General features: G+C 45.1%; 1 pseudogene; it reads left to right on the top strand.

Annotated features, from left to right (window-relative positions):
• Positions 1-3,494: 3,494 nt before the first annotated feature.
• Positions 3,495-5,301, top strand: LOC118907166 (luc7-like protein 3; annotated as a pseudogene).
• Positions 5,302-13,578: the final 8,277 nt, after the last annotated feature.

Raw genomic sequence — 13,578 nt, 5'->3', positions numbered from 1 at the left:
TGGCTTCTTTCACTCAGAATAATTATTTTGTGATACATCTATGTTTTTATGTATATTAATATTTCATCCCAAATCTGTTGTTGTTAAGTAGTATTCCATTGTCTAGTTATATCACAATTTGTTTATCTATTAATCTGTTACTGGACATTTGGGTTCCCAGGTTGGGGCTTTTACAAATAAAGCTGTTATGAACATTAGTGTACAAATCACACAGAATCATAATAAGAATAATAAAGAAAAACTTATCAACTCAAAAGAAGGCAGGAAAGAGGGGAAAAAGTAATAAATGAAAACATGGGAGTAAAACACAAAATCAGATGGCAGTGACATGTCTACATGTATTAGTGATCACAATAAATGTAAATAGTAAAATACACCAATTAAAAGACAGTCTTCCGCTGGATTCTAAAATTCCAGTTAATGTGTGGCAAGCATCTAGTAACATACAGTTATCCAGTAGCTATGCATCTGAAACTAACATAATATTGTGTATCAACTTAATTGCAATAAAAAATTCCAACTAAATGCTCTTTATAAGACATATACCTTCCTACCTATAAAAAGAACTTAACATCTCAATAAAACATTATAGAATTTAAGGAAATAGCAATAGAAGGAACAAAGAGGAACATTTCATACTTCACCCACTAAGCAGATATAAAAAAGATGTCATGGAAAACACCTGTAAAAATTATATTCAAGTGGAACTAGAGGGTATTATGCTCAGTGAAATAAGCCAGGCGGAGAAAGACAAGTACCAAATGATTTCACTCATTTGTGGAGCATAACAACAAAGCAAAAACTGAAGGAACAAAACAGCAGCAGACTCACAGGACATAAGAATGAACTAACAGTTAGTTACCAAAGAGAAAGGGACTGGATGGTGAGTGGGAAGGGAGAGATAAGAGGAGGGGCATTACAATTAGTACTCATAATATGGGGGTGCACAGGGAAGGCAGTATAGCACAGAGAAGACAAGTAGTGACTCTATAGCATCTTGCTATGCTGATGGACAGTGACTGTAATGGGGTAATGGGGTGGGGACTTGATAATGGGGGGAATGTAGTAACCACAATGTTGCTCATGTAAAATTTGAGCATAAGATTGTATATCAATGATACCTTAATAAATAAATTTTAAAAATATATCCAAGGACTTTGTTTTCTGGAGAATTCCATTTATTTCATGGCTGTGTGCTTTTTTTTAAAGATTTTGAGATTTTCTGAAGGAAGTATGGAACTTACATAGTAATAATATATCAATACTGGCTCATTAACTGTGCCAAGTAGACCATACTAGTATGTTAAAAAGGGTTAGTTTTTTGGGATGCTGGGACTGTTCTGTATTTCAAATATGATGAATCTAGACATGTGTTAAAATTCATTAAAAATGTACAGCAAAAATAGTAAAAGAAAATTTTGAGATTTTTTCCAGTAAGATTATGTGTCTTTCTGTATTTAAATATAGTACAATCCCAAAATATATTCTGGTGCAGAAGGAATTCAGGGATTTTGAGGAACCAATGCAAAGGAAGACAAACCTAAGGTAGGCAAAGCCCATGGTCCCTTATCCTCATGGCAGGAGAGGAGAGCTGTGACTGCAGTTCATGCACAGTGAATTCACTGTACAAAATTGCTTGAGGTACAGAGGAAGGAGCTAGCTCTAGTTAGAAAGGCTCTGGGGGAGAAGTGTGGTGGGCAGGGTTCAAACATGACTGCCAGTGACCCTGACCCCTCTCTAATCTCATTCCCTGCTCATGGGCAGAACCATGGATGAGATGTTACTCCCATGATTCTATTATTTTGTTTGGCAAAAGGGAGCTTGAAGTGTGCAGGTTTGACTCCAGGGAGGAACTCTGTTGCTGAGGGGAGGGGCTGTGGGGAAGGCCCTGATGAGCCTCTAGACCAGAGCAATCCCAACAGCCAGTTGGCAGAACTGACCACATTTCGATGACGCAAGGAATGGAGCTCGGCCAACAATCTGGATGAACTGGGAGGCAGACTGCCCCAGAGCCCCCAGATATGAGTCCACCCCAGCTGACAAGACACCTGGACTTTTTCCTGTGAGACCCTGAGCAGAAAGCCAGGTTGAGCTCAGACTTCTGGACTGTGAGCTGTGAGGTAGCACATGCCTACGGGTTTAAGCCATTAAATGTATGGTAATCCCTCATGCAACAAGAGAACGTGAATACAGGTGACATCTGAACTATCCCTTGAAGGATGGGTAGGATTTCAGAAGGAGGAGAAGAGAAGGAAGGAGCTCTGGGGGAAAAGCATGTCCTGCAGAAGACAGACACTCAGGTTAGGGCATTGGGCAGTGCCAGCTGGTGCCAGCCTCCCTGACAGCTCTGGGCTTGAAGTCAGCTCACAGGGATCTGGAATGCCATCCCAAGTCGTTTGTGTTTTCTCTAGATATTGTGAAGGGACAGTGAAAGCTTTCAAAAGAAGGATGCATGATGAGTGCTGTTCTTCAAGAAGATTAACTGACCTTATCAGTAGGGTGGACTGGAGGCAGGGCAGATGAAGGAAGACATAAGAAGGGCTGTCACAAGTGCCCAGGACCCCAGGTGGTTCCGGTGACATGCAGTGTTCTCTCAGCTCACTGTGCCAGGCTCTCCCTAAGGCTCTGAGAGACCAGCAGCCCTGAGCAAGTACAGTTCCCAAGTGTAGGGTCCCCCTCAACTAAGGGGGCACAGAGCATTGAATAAACGTCTGTCTTCTGTCCTACAGGTGAACTGTTCCAGGAGGTGCTCTCCACCCTTCTAACAAGATGCCAGTGGAATCACATCTCCAGTGCAAAGCCACCTGGGCCCTCAGAAAGGCCCTCCTCTATATCTCCTTCTCTCTCATTCCTGCCTCCTGCACCAGGTCCTGACAGGAGGCTCTGCTTTGGGGAAAATCCACACTAACACATCCAGGCAAAGAGGGCCCAGTGTGGGCAGGCAGAGTGGGTGGGAAGGGGATAAAAACACCACATAGGCGGGCGGCCGCGCGCGCGGCGGGCTGGGGGCGCGGGGCGGGGGCAGGCCCAGCCCCTCACTGGCCTCCGCGCCTTCTCTTTGTGTCCGCGGCCGTCGCCACCGCGTCACAAAGACCCCGGCCCGCCCGGTGAGGGGCGCGTGACAGAGCCGCCGGCGGGAGGGGTGGCTGCGACCCCGCCCCGCGCACACCCCCAGCTCCCGCGCCGACAGCTCCGCCCCCGCCCGCGGCTGGCACCGCCTCCAGGGGAGCTATTGTTCCAGCGGCGGGATGCGAGCGCGGAGGGCGGGGGTCGCCGCCGCCCCGAGGTCCCGCCGGGCGCCGACGATGCTCCGTAGGCATTACCCCACCAGACAGGTGAAGAAACTGAGCCTTGGAGGGATGAAGGTGACTTGTCCAAGGTCACATACCAAGAAATGGGCACGACCAGAATTGGAACCTAAGCTCTGACTCCAGCTATGCAGTTCTTGGAGATGGGGATGCATGTCCGCAGGGAAAAGGTTGGTGCTGACCAGGAACAAAGCGCATGGCCTCTTCTGAATAAATTGGAATTACTCTACGATATACTGAAACTGGGAAGAGCATAGCATCACTTCTGGGTCATTTGTATATTCCTATGCCGTTGGCTGTTAGTGCTAAAATCCTGGAGGAATGGACAAACCAAGCATATAGAGTCTGTAAATATTATCTCTGTGGTTTTCGTCCTGCGGAATTGTTCACAAACACTCGTTCTGATCTTGGACAATGCAAAAAAGTACATGATGAAAATCTACGAAAGCAGTATGAGAAGAGTTCCCGATTTATGAAAGTTGGCTACGAGAGAGATTTTCTGCGATATTTACAGAGCTTACTTGCAGAAGTAGAATGTAGAATTAGACGAGGCCACGCTCGTTTGGCATTATCTCAAAACCAGCAGTCCTCTGGGGCAGCTGGCCCAACGGGAAAAAATGAAGAAAAAATTCAGGTTCTAACAGATAAAATTGATGTACTCCTGCAGCAGATTGAAGAATTAGGATCTGAAGGCAAAGTAGAAGAAGCCCAGGGAATAATGAAATTAGTTGAACAGTTAAAAGAAGAGAGAGAGTTGCTTAGATCTACAACCTCGACAATTGAAAGTTTTGCTGCCCAAGAAAAACAAATGGAAGTCTGTGAAGTGTGTGGAGCCTTTGATAGTAGGAGATGCCCAGTCCCGGGTAGATGACCATTTGATGGGAAAACAGCACATGGGCTATGCCAAAATTAAAGCTACTGTAGAAGAATTAAAAGAAAGGCTAAGAAAAAGAACCGAAGAACCTGATCGTGACGAGCGTTTAAAAAAGGAGAAGCAAGAACGAGAAGAAAGAGAAAAAGAGCAGGAGAAAGGGAAGAAAGAGAAAGGAAAAGACGAAGAGAAGAGGAAGAAAGAGAAAAAGAAAGGGCCCGAGACAGAGAGAGAAGAAAGAGAAGTCGTTCACGAAGTAGGCACTCAAGCCGAACTTCTGACCGAAGATGCAGCAGGTCTTGGGACCACAAAAGATCATGAAGTAGAGAAAGGCGGAGAAGCAGTAGAGACCGACGAAGAAGCAGAAGCCATGATCGATCAGAAAGAAAGCATAGATCTCGTAGTCGGGATCATAGAAGATCAAAAAGCCGGGATCGAAAATCATATAAGCATAGGAGCAAAAGTCGGGACAGAGAACAAGATAGAAAATCCAAGGAGAAAGAAGAGGGGATCTGATGATAAAAAAAGTAGTGTGAAGTCCAGTAGTCGAGAAAAACAGAGTGAAGACACAAATACTGAATCAAAGGAAAGTGATACTAAGAATGAGGTCAATGGGACCAGTGAAGACATTAAATCTGAAGGTGACACTCAGTCCAATTAAAACTGATCTGATAAGACCTCAGATCAGACAGAGGACTACTGTTCGAAGATTTTTGAAAGAAAACTGAAAACGGCATAAAGTGAAGATCAACATTAAAATGAGGTGAAAGAAAACTTTAGTGGCATAGAAAAAGTATAAAGCTCAGTTAGTATGTTTTTTTTTATTAAAAGTTTATTCAGAACTGATGTGACCTACCAGATTTCAGAACACGTGTTAATAGCATATATATGCCACTGAAAACTTAGGTCCTGTATCATATTTTTTTCTTTAAGACTTTTTAAGAAATATTACTTAAACATGTGGCTTGCTCACTGTTTAATTGCAAGTTTTCATTCTTGGACTTTGAAAACAGGATTAAACGTTAGTATTTGTGTGAATCGGTTTAAGTGGGATTCCATTTTTACAACTCTGCTTACCTAGCCTTTGGATTTAGAAGTGAAAATAAAGTATCTCTGACTTTATGTTAAAAAAAAAAAAAAAAACACCACATAGCAGAGGGGGAAATAGGTTAGATGTGCAGTGGACAAGAGAGAAGAGCCCCAGGGGACACCAAGGCTTCAAATCTGAGGGTCGTTACCAGGAAAAGGCACTGTGGAGTGGGAATATGTAATTTGTGCAGGCCTTAAACTAACATCAACAACCGATATATAGTAAGCATAGGGCCATGCACCATAATCACTAATTTCACAGTCTGTGTCCCTTATCCCCTTGCCCTTTGCCATAAATATTAAGTGAAAAAGGCCGATTGTTACTTGTATAAAGGGGTGGGGAGCACAGAGCAAAGACCCAGATGATACCAACAGCTCACAGGCCACGTGGTCCAGTGTTGGCTTGTCTGTGGTGGTCTCGTGTCCCCCAGGCCTCTGCTCAGGGGGATGAGGCCTGACCAATGTACCCAGAGCAGCTGTTCTCGGTCTACTAGCACTGGTGGAGAGCTTACGTCCCTGCATAGAGAGATGCAAGATTTTGTCTTCTCCTTAACCTGCAAACAAACAAAAATGGAAAGTGTGTCTCCTCTGAGCCTCTAGCAAAACTATAGCATTATAACTTAACCTCAATTATGCAGAAATAAAAATGAAATCTCCTACCCAAGGTTCTAATAGTCAGGACCAAAGATGAACCTTAAGGTTTGCCAAATATCTTTTCTCATTGCTGACTAAAAAAACAAAATGACATTGTGAGGACCTCCAAATAATAGCGTTTCTCATCTTTTGAGTGCTTACAGTTTGTTGAGCACTTTTACAATATTATTTTATAAAATTCTCACAACTCTGTGAATAGTTATTATATCTTCATTTTATGGAGGAAAAACCCAACCACTCAAAAAGATACAGACATGTGAGCCAAGTAAGTTGGGCAAGCTATTATTAAAACCAGGGTTTGCTTGATTTGAAATCCCACTCTTTTTACTAGGTAACCCCAACCTGCCTGGGGGCTTGTTGGCTGAAGAGTGACATACTGCAAAGGAGACAGGTCAGCACCATTTCCTCTGGGCCCATGACCCTTAGACTCATCCTTGTGTGTTTATTTTCCTGAAGGACAGAGGCAAATAGTTTGCCTAAATCACTGTGGATCAATATTAACAAGTTAACTCCAAAACAAGCAGGTGCAGCATGACACCACGCACCCCTCCCCCATCCCACCCATGTTTCCTGAGATGGCTCATCCTACCTGGTCTTCACCCACTGTCAACCTGCCAACTACCCTCCTGGCCCATCTCCTTCTGTGCTCTGGGACTGCCACTGAGAGGAGACTCCCTCAGTGGCCCTGCAGGCTCATTCTGGGGTTTGTGAGGGGTCTGCTGTGAGACTAAAGGGCACCCACCCTGTGACTTTCTAGATTTTTCCTAGGGAAAACCTTCACACATGCACAATATCCTGCAACAAGGTGGAGGGCTTGGAGCCGGCTCAAAGTTTGGAGTTTGCAGGAGCCACTGAGCAGGCCAGAGCAATGGGAGTGAAAGGTTCACGCAGAAGCACTAGTCAAGAGGTGTCTGCACCCCCTCTTCAGAGCAAAGCCACCTACTCCTTCTGGGGGTGAAAAAGTTGGAGATCAATAGAGGAGACCCACAGTGTGTTTTGGGGGTCTGCGCAGACACTGGACTGTTTTGTCTGCCTGGCCAGCTGCAGACAGGAGAGCCGTCCAAGCTGCTGGGAAAGAGGGTCACGTTGATTTCCCAACACAACTAATCAGATTAGTCAACTTGCATAAATTCAGAGAAGCTGAAATCCTCCTCAAATTCCTGCTTTAATAAGCATTATTAGCTGAGACAGTGATCCATCCGGTGAGTTCTGGAAAGTTTGACCTGCACCATCTGCCAGGCTGTCCGAAATATTCCTTGGTGGTAGTTCCTATCAGTGAAACTCAAGCCATCTAAAGAAGAAAGTGTCACAGAGAAGGTGAGTTAGGAAGAAGGGAGGGGTTCAGGGATACAATAGGAGCCAATAGCATCCATGTCTGTCTGAGACCCTGCATGTGGTTCACAGCACCAATAGCCAGCCCCCGGAGACAGAGAGGAGAGAACAGAGCTAAAGGGTTCCCCTAACCGCGGCCCTTACCCTACGCTTGCCTCATCTCTGCTGTGCTCAGGGAACCCCTGACTAACTTGCCTTCGCCAAGATCCCTTCTGCTCCAGGTGACCCAGCCCCCTCCATAGGCATGGGTTGGAGACCCAGGCGTCGCAGTCACCGGAAGGGAAACCCTGGTTGCACATCCTTCTCCTGGAATTCCAATGCTCCTGTCAGTCCACTGCAGGCTGAATAGGCACAAGTCTGTCACCCAGTGGAAAGGAACATCCAGGTGCTGGACCTAAAAATTCAAAGACTGAGCTGTGCCTCCGGGGCCCTGTGTGTGACCCAGTGGGCTGCCATCAGACAATGGCCCCCACTTCCAAACAAACCCCCTTACACATCGGGATGCTTAGAAGTCACACCTGTGTTATTATGATGCCGTTTGGAAATAATTTGTAACTATTTGGTTTCCCACAAAAATAACTGATTCTTGCCCTTCCATCCACAATGAACTTATGAACTTAGTGCATAACACACACACACACACACACACACGCACACGTTCTTTCTCTCTTCCTCCTGCTTTAACATCCATCTTCACACATCTCTGCGTCAGGAGCCAAAACTGGGTGTTCAGGACACAAACCGCAGGCTCTACCGCCACTCCCACCTATGAGCAAAATAAAACAGTGCAGACTAGGCCCAGACTGGTCAAGCCAGACCTCATTATGTGGATTCACCCTACTCTACACTGCAGGCCCCTGTCGTCAGGAGCGGCCCCACCCCCTCCCGCACGCCTTCGCAGTCGCCCTGCATCTCTGCCCTCCTGGGTTGCTTAGGCCTCCTTGGCTGGGTGGCCTGCCCTGCCCAGCAGCGCAGCCTGCTGCCTGCCTCTCAGCCAGGATGCAGCACAAACCCCACTGGCTCAAGCCCCCGCCCTGCTCCCTCACGGTGGCTTTGGGAGTGGGCACGTGGACACTGAGGAACTAACTGCAAAGCATGGACGTGGCGCTCCCCAAGAGGGTGAGGTACAGAGGTGAGGCTGCAAGGACCTCAACACAACCCAGGCACCTGCAGGCTTCATTATCCCCCGGCCACCAGAACAGACTTCCCGGCACAGATGGGGATTTGCGTTTAAAGTAACCTTACTGTCTGTGGAACAAGACATTCAAAGAATTGCCTGGTGAGTGAGGCCCTGCACAGTCTCGCCTGAGCTACCATCCATGCAGTCTGCCTCTGGGTTCACTTTTGCTTTGCAGTTAACCAAGCAGAGCTGCGTGGCTCCCTGCAGGTCCCAAGCAGCCCTTTCTCAGACCCTTGCCTGCATTCCCCTCCCTGGGAGTAGTCTGGGCCCTGTCCCTTTAGGAACCCCCTGGGACAGTGTCACAGACAGCCCACCACCCGCTGCCCTGCAGCCCTCTCAACCACCGCTGGTCTCGCAGGGGCCCTGAGAGCTCACAGCCAACCTCTCCTGCTGCTGCCAGCAAGCACCCTTCCTTTCCCCCTTGGAAAGGAAAAGGCTTGGCATTCTCAGCTGGGGCCCACCTTTGCGGTGCCCTGCTGCTCTGCCCTGCCATGGGCACCTGGCTCCTCCAGCACAGAGTTACAGGGGGAATCCCTTCCCCCAGTTCCACTGCACACACCCCTCCTTAGCAAGATGCTAAGGCCTGCCAGATGCCATCTCTTTAGCAAATGCTCTCCAAGTTCCTGGAGCCATTGGAAGCCCCCCTACACACACCTTGATTTACTCCTCTCTTCTCACTGTGTCACTTGCCACTTTAACTTCTGTGTACTGGGATTAACCCCTTTCCAGATATGAGAATTCAAGCTCAGTAAACCCAGTTTTATTTTTAATTAATCTCTGTTTCTCTCCCAACCCAGAAGCCTAGTACACTGGCCACAATAAACCTAAATATTTTGTTGATTGGTTGAATGAATGAATGATCCTCTCACTCTGGGGCCACTTTGTGAGTCTTTGTATCGTTTTTGCCAGTGAGAGCAGAGGATCTCAGCCTTGCAGGGAATAAGTCCATAGACAGTCATCCTGTGAACATCCACCCAATTATAATCTCCAAAAGAGGGCCATTTTTGTGAGTCGTTCACACAGAGTGCTGTTTCATAACTTTCTCATAATTATACAAGCCAGAATGGTAACCTAGAACCTCACTTTTAACAAATATCAGCTGTCAGTGCACTCTGCATACCAAATGAAATGCAATGTTCACTAAATAAGATATATTTTATGCACACTAAATACAGATCCCTAAATCATGAAAATGTTTGGTTTGACCAGCAGTCAGTGGCCAGGAACCCATTTCAGAGGCTGCCTTCCTGATCAGAAAAAACACCAGAACTGATGGCCCAAGTCCAGGCTGGCCTGCAGAGAGAAGGCACAGCAGGTCCAGACACCACGCCTCCTCCAATCTCCCTTTGTAGCCTGTCACCTGAAGGCCAATGCTGACCCCTTACTAGCCGCAGTGGGGTCCTCAGTGACCGGGACAGCAGTGAGTATGTGGAGCAGCTGGAACCACTTTCCAGTCATTCATTCCCTTGACATGGCACTAAAGCCCCCAGCCAGGGCACCTGATCACCCTAGGCTCTGGGAGAACAAGAAACACTGAACTTTATCTAGCAGATTTCTCCTTAGTAGTAGCATTGGTGATAGAGCTCCAAAACTATTGTGTGTATTCAATATAGAGTAATGAGTAAATTCACTAGTGTTTTAGGGAACAATGTCTCTGGTAGGCAAAGGTATACAATAGAGAACAGGAAAAGGTGGGGAAAAATTGGAGTGTTAGATTTGCATGGTAATATAACCTCACAAAACACATGACATATATACATATATGTATGTATTTTAATTGCACATATTTAATTTTGCAAATTTTTCAATTTCTTTAGGAAAATATAACAGACAAAGACAAAAGACAAGTGAAAAACTGAAGACAACATTTATAATACATAGGACACAGAGCTAATTTCTTTAATATATAAACAACTCTTAAATACTGAGTTTTAAAACCCAACAAAACATAAAGGACAAGAACAGGTATTTCTCAAAAGAGGAAAAGCAGATGACTTCTTACCAAAAAAGTCTTGCCCTTACTCATAATGTTAAAAATGCAAATTAAAAACTCTGTTAGGGAAAAATGACAATCACTATCAAATTTTAAACTTAAATACTCTCATCTAGCAATTCTTCTTCTAAACATTTATCTTACAGACACACTCACAAGCAGATGTAAAAATGTATATACCAGGATATTCACTTCACCCATATTTGTAGCAACAGAAATTTAGAAATGACCTGAACATCCAACCAAAATAGACTGTTTAATAAATCATGGTATATCCATGCAGTGAAACACTATACAGCTGTTAAAACAATGAGACAGGTCATACATCTTAATATGGAAAGATTTCCAAAGTTATTGTTAAAATTTAAAAATATGCAAGGAACTAAAATGTTGTGTATGTAGTTATTTTCAGAGTTTAAAACAAAAGCAGAGGAGGAGCCAAGATGGCAGCATGAGTAGGGCAGAAGAAATCACCTCCCCAAACCATACACATTTTTGAAAATACAACAAATACAACTACGCCTAACAGAGAGACCAGAAGATACAGTACAACAGCCAGGCTACATCTACATCTGCGAGAACTCAGCACCTCATGAAGGGGGTAAGATGCCAAGCAGCAACCCGGCAGGACCTGAGCTGTCCCCCCACCTCAACTCCCTGGCAGGAGTAAAGGAGTAGGAGTGGGGAGGGAGTGGAAGCACAGGACTGCTAAATAACCAGCCCTAGTAATCTGCACTGGGAGCACAGACACACATTGCATGGTGTGCTGGATATTAAAGAAAGGGAAAAGCAAAAAGGTGTGGGTCCCCACAGCTGGCTCCCCTGGGACAAAAGAAAAGCGAGTGCTTTTTGAAAGTCTTAAAGGGACAGGGGCTTAACAGCTATATGGAATCATCCCAGCACACTCAGCCCAGCAGGCTGGGAATCCTAAGGAAATTCAGGTACCCTAACCCCCTGGGAGGTAACCCAGTCCTGAAGACCCTCACAGTGATAAGCAGCCTGCCATTCCTTCCCCCCAGCCGGCGCTGCCCCACCACAGCGGTGGAGAAGCAGGAGAGTGGCAGCACCCACAGCAACCACCCAGAGTCTCCTCCCAGCATGAAGCTACCCGGGCCAAACCCAGAGGCTGCTGCCAGTGTGCAGTGGCCCAGCACAGACAGAGTAAGCTGGGGCAAGACACAAAGGGGCGATGTTCTCGCAGGAGACCACACTTGGTGCCTGCCACTCCCAGCAGGGCTCTGGGCTACTCCAAGGGATGCCCACCCATGGCAACTCAGGGGATTAACCTGGAGGCTGCTTCCGGTGTGCAGGTAACCAACACAGGCAGTGGAGAAGGGCAAGGTGAGCAGCAAGCAGGAAGGGACTTTATTTTCCCAGCTGACACACACACCATCTGCCTATGACTACCTCTATCACCATGAAGAGGCAGAAGAATTTGGTCCAGTCGAGAATCACCTAGACAAACTCTGAGAGAGGGCCTGGGGAGATAGATATAACCAATCATACTGAAAAATAATTCAAAATAAAGGTCATAACCATGCTGATGGACCTGCAGAGAAATATGCAAGAGTTAAGGGATGAAGTCAGGATGGAGATTACAGAAATGAAACAATCTCTGGAAGGACTTAAAAGCAGACTGGATGAGGTGCAAGAGACAGTTAATGGAATAGAAATCAGAGAACAGGAATACAGAGAAAATGAGGCAGAGAGAGAGAAAAAGATCTCCAGGAATGAAACAATATTAAGAGAACTGTGTGACCAATCCAAAAGGAACAACATTCGCATTACAGGGGTGCCAGAAGAACAAGAGAGAGAAAAAGGGATAGAAAGTGTATTCGAAGAAATAATTGCTGAAAACTTCCCCAAACTGGGGGAGGAAATAGTCTCTCAGACCATAGAAGCCAAAAGATTTCCCAACATAAGGGACCCAAGGAGGACAACCCCAAGACATATAATAATCAAAATGGCAAAGATCAAAGACAAGGGCAGAGTATTAAAGGCAGCGAGAGAGAGAAAACAGATCACCTACAAAGGAAAACCCATCAGGCTATCATCAGACTTCTCAACAGAAACCTTACAGGCCAGAAGAGAATGGCATGATATATTCAATGCAATGAAACAGAAGGGCCTTGAACCAAGAATACTGTACCCACCACAATTATCATTTAAATATGAAGGACAGATTAAACAATTCCCAGACAAGCAAAAGTAGAGGGAATTTGCCTCCCACAAACCACCTCTACAAGGTATTTCAAAGGGACTGCTCTAGATGGAAGCACTCCTCAGGCTAAATAGATGTCACCAGAGAAAATAAACTCACAGCAAAGAAAGCAGACCAAACAAATACTAACTAAAGGAAAAAAATAAAATCAACTATTCACAAAAGCAGTCAAAGGAAACACAAAAGGGTACAGAATAAAACACCTAGCATATAAAGAATGGAGGAGGAGGAATAATAAGGGAGAGAAATAAAGAATTATCAAACTGTGTTTATAATAGCTTAATAAGCGAGTTAGGTTAGAGGGTTAGATACTAAAGAAGCTAACCTTGAACCTTTGGTAACCATGAATCTAAAGTCTGCAATGGAAATAAGTACATATCTTTCAATAATCACCCTAAATATAAATGGACTGAATGCACCAATCAAAAGACACAGAGTAATAAAATGGATAAAAAAGCAAGACCCATCTATATGCTGCTTAAAAGAGACTCACCTCAAACCCAAAGACATACACAGACTAAAAGTCAGGGGATGGAAAAAGATATTTCATGCAAACAATAGGGAGAAAAAAGCAGGTGTTGCAGTACATGTATCATACAAAATAGACTTCAAAATAAAGAAAGTAACAAGAGATAAAGAAGGACATTACATAACGATAAAGGGCTCAGTCCAACAAGAGGATATAACCATTATAAATATATACACACCTAAAACAGGAGCACCAACATATGTGAAACAAATACTAACAGAGTTAAAGGAGGCAGTAGAATGCAATGGATTCATTCTATGAGACTTCAACACACCACTCACTCCATAGGATAGATCCACCATACAGAAAATTAGTAAGGACACAGAGGCACTGAACAACACAATAGAACAGATGGACCTAACAGACATCTACAGAACTATACACTGAAAAGCAGCAGGGTA

Source organism: Manis pentadactyla, chromosome 9 (genome assembly GCF_030020395.1).
Source record: "Manis pentadactyla isolate mManPen7 chromosome 9, mManPen7.hap1, whole genome shotgun sequence".
NCBI classification, from domain to species: Eukaryota; Metazoa; Chordata; class Mammalia; order Pholidota; family Manidae; genus Manis; species Manis pentadactyla.
The sequence above is the reverse complement of the archived record's forward strand: the minus strand, read 5'-3'. Positions and strand labels throughout refer to the sequence as shown.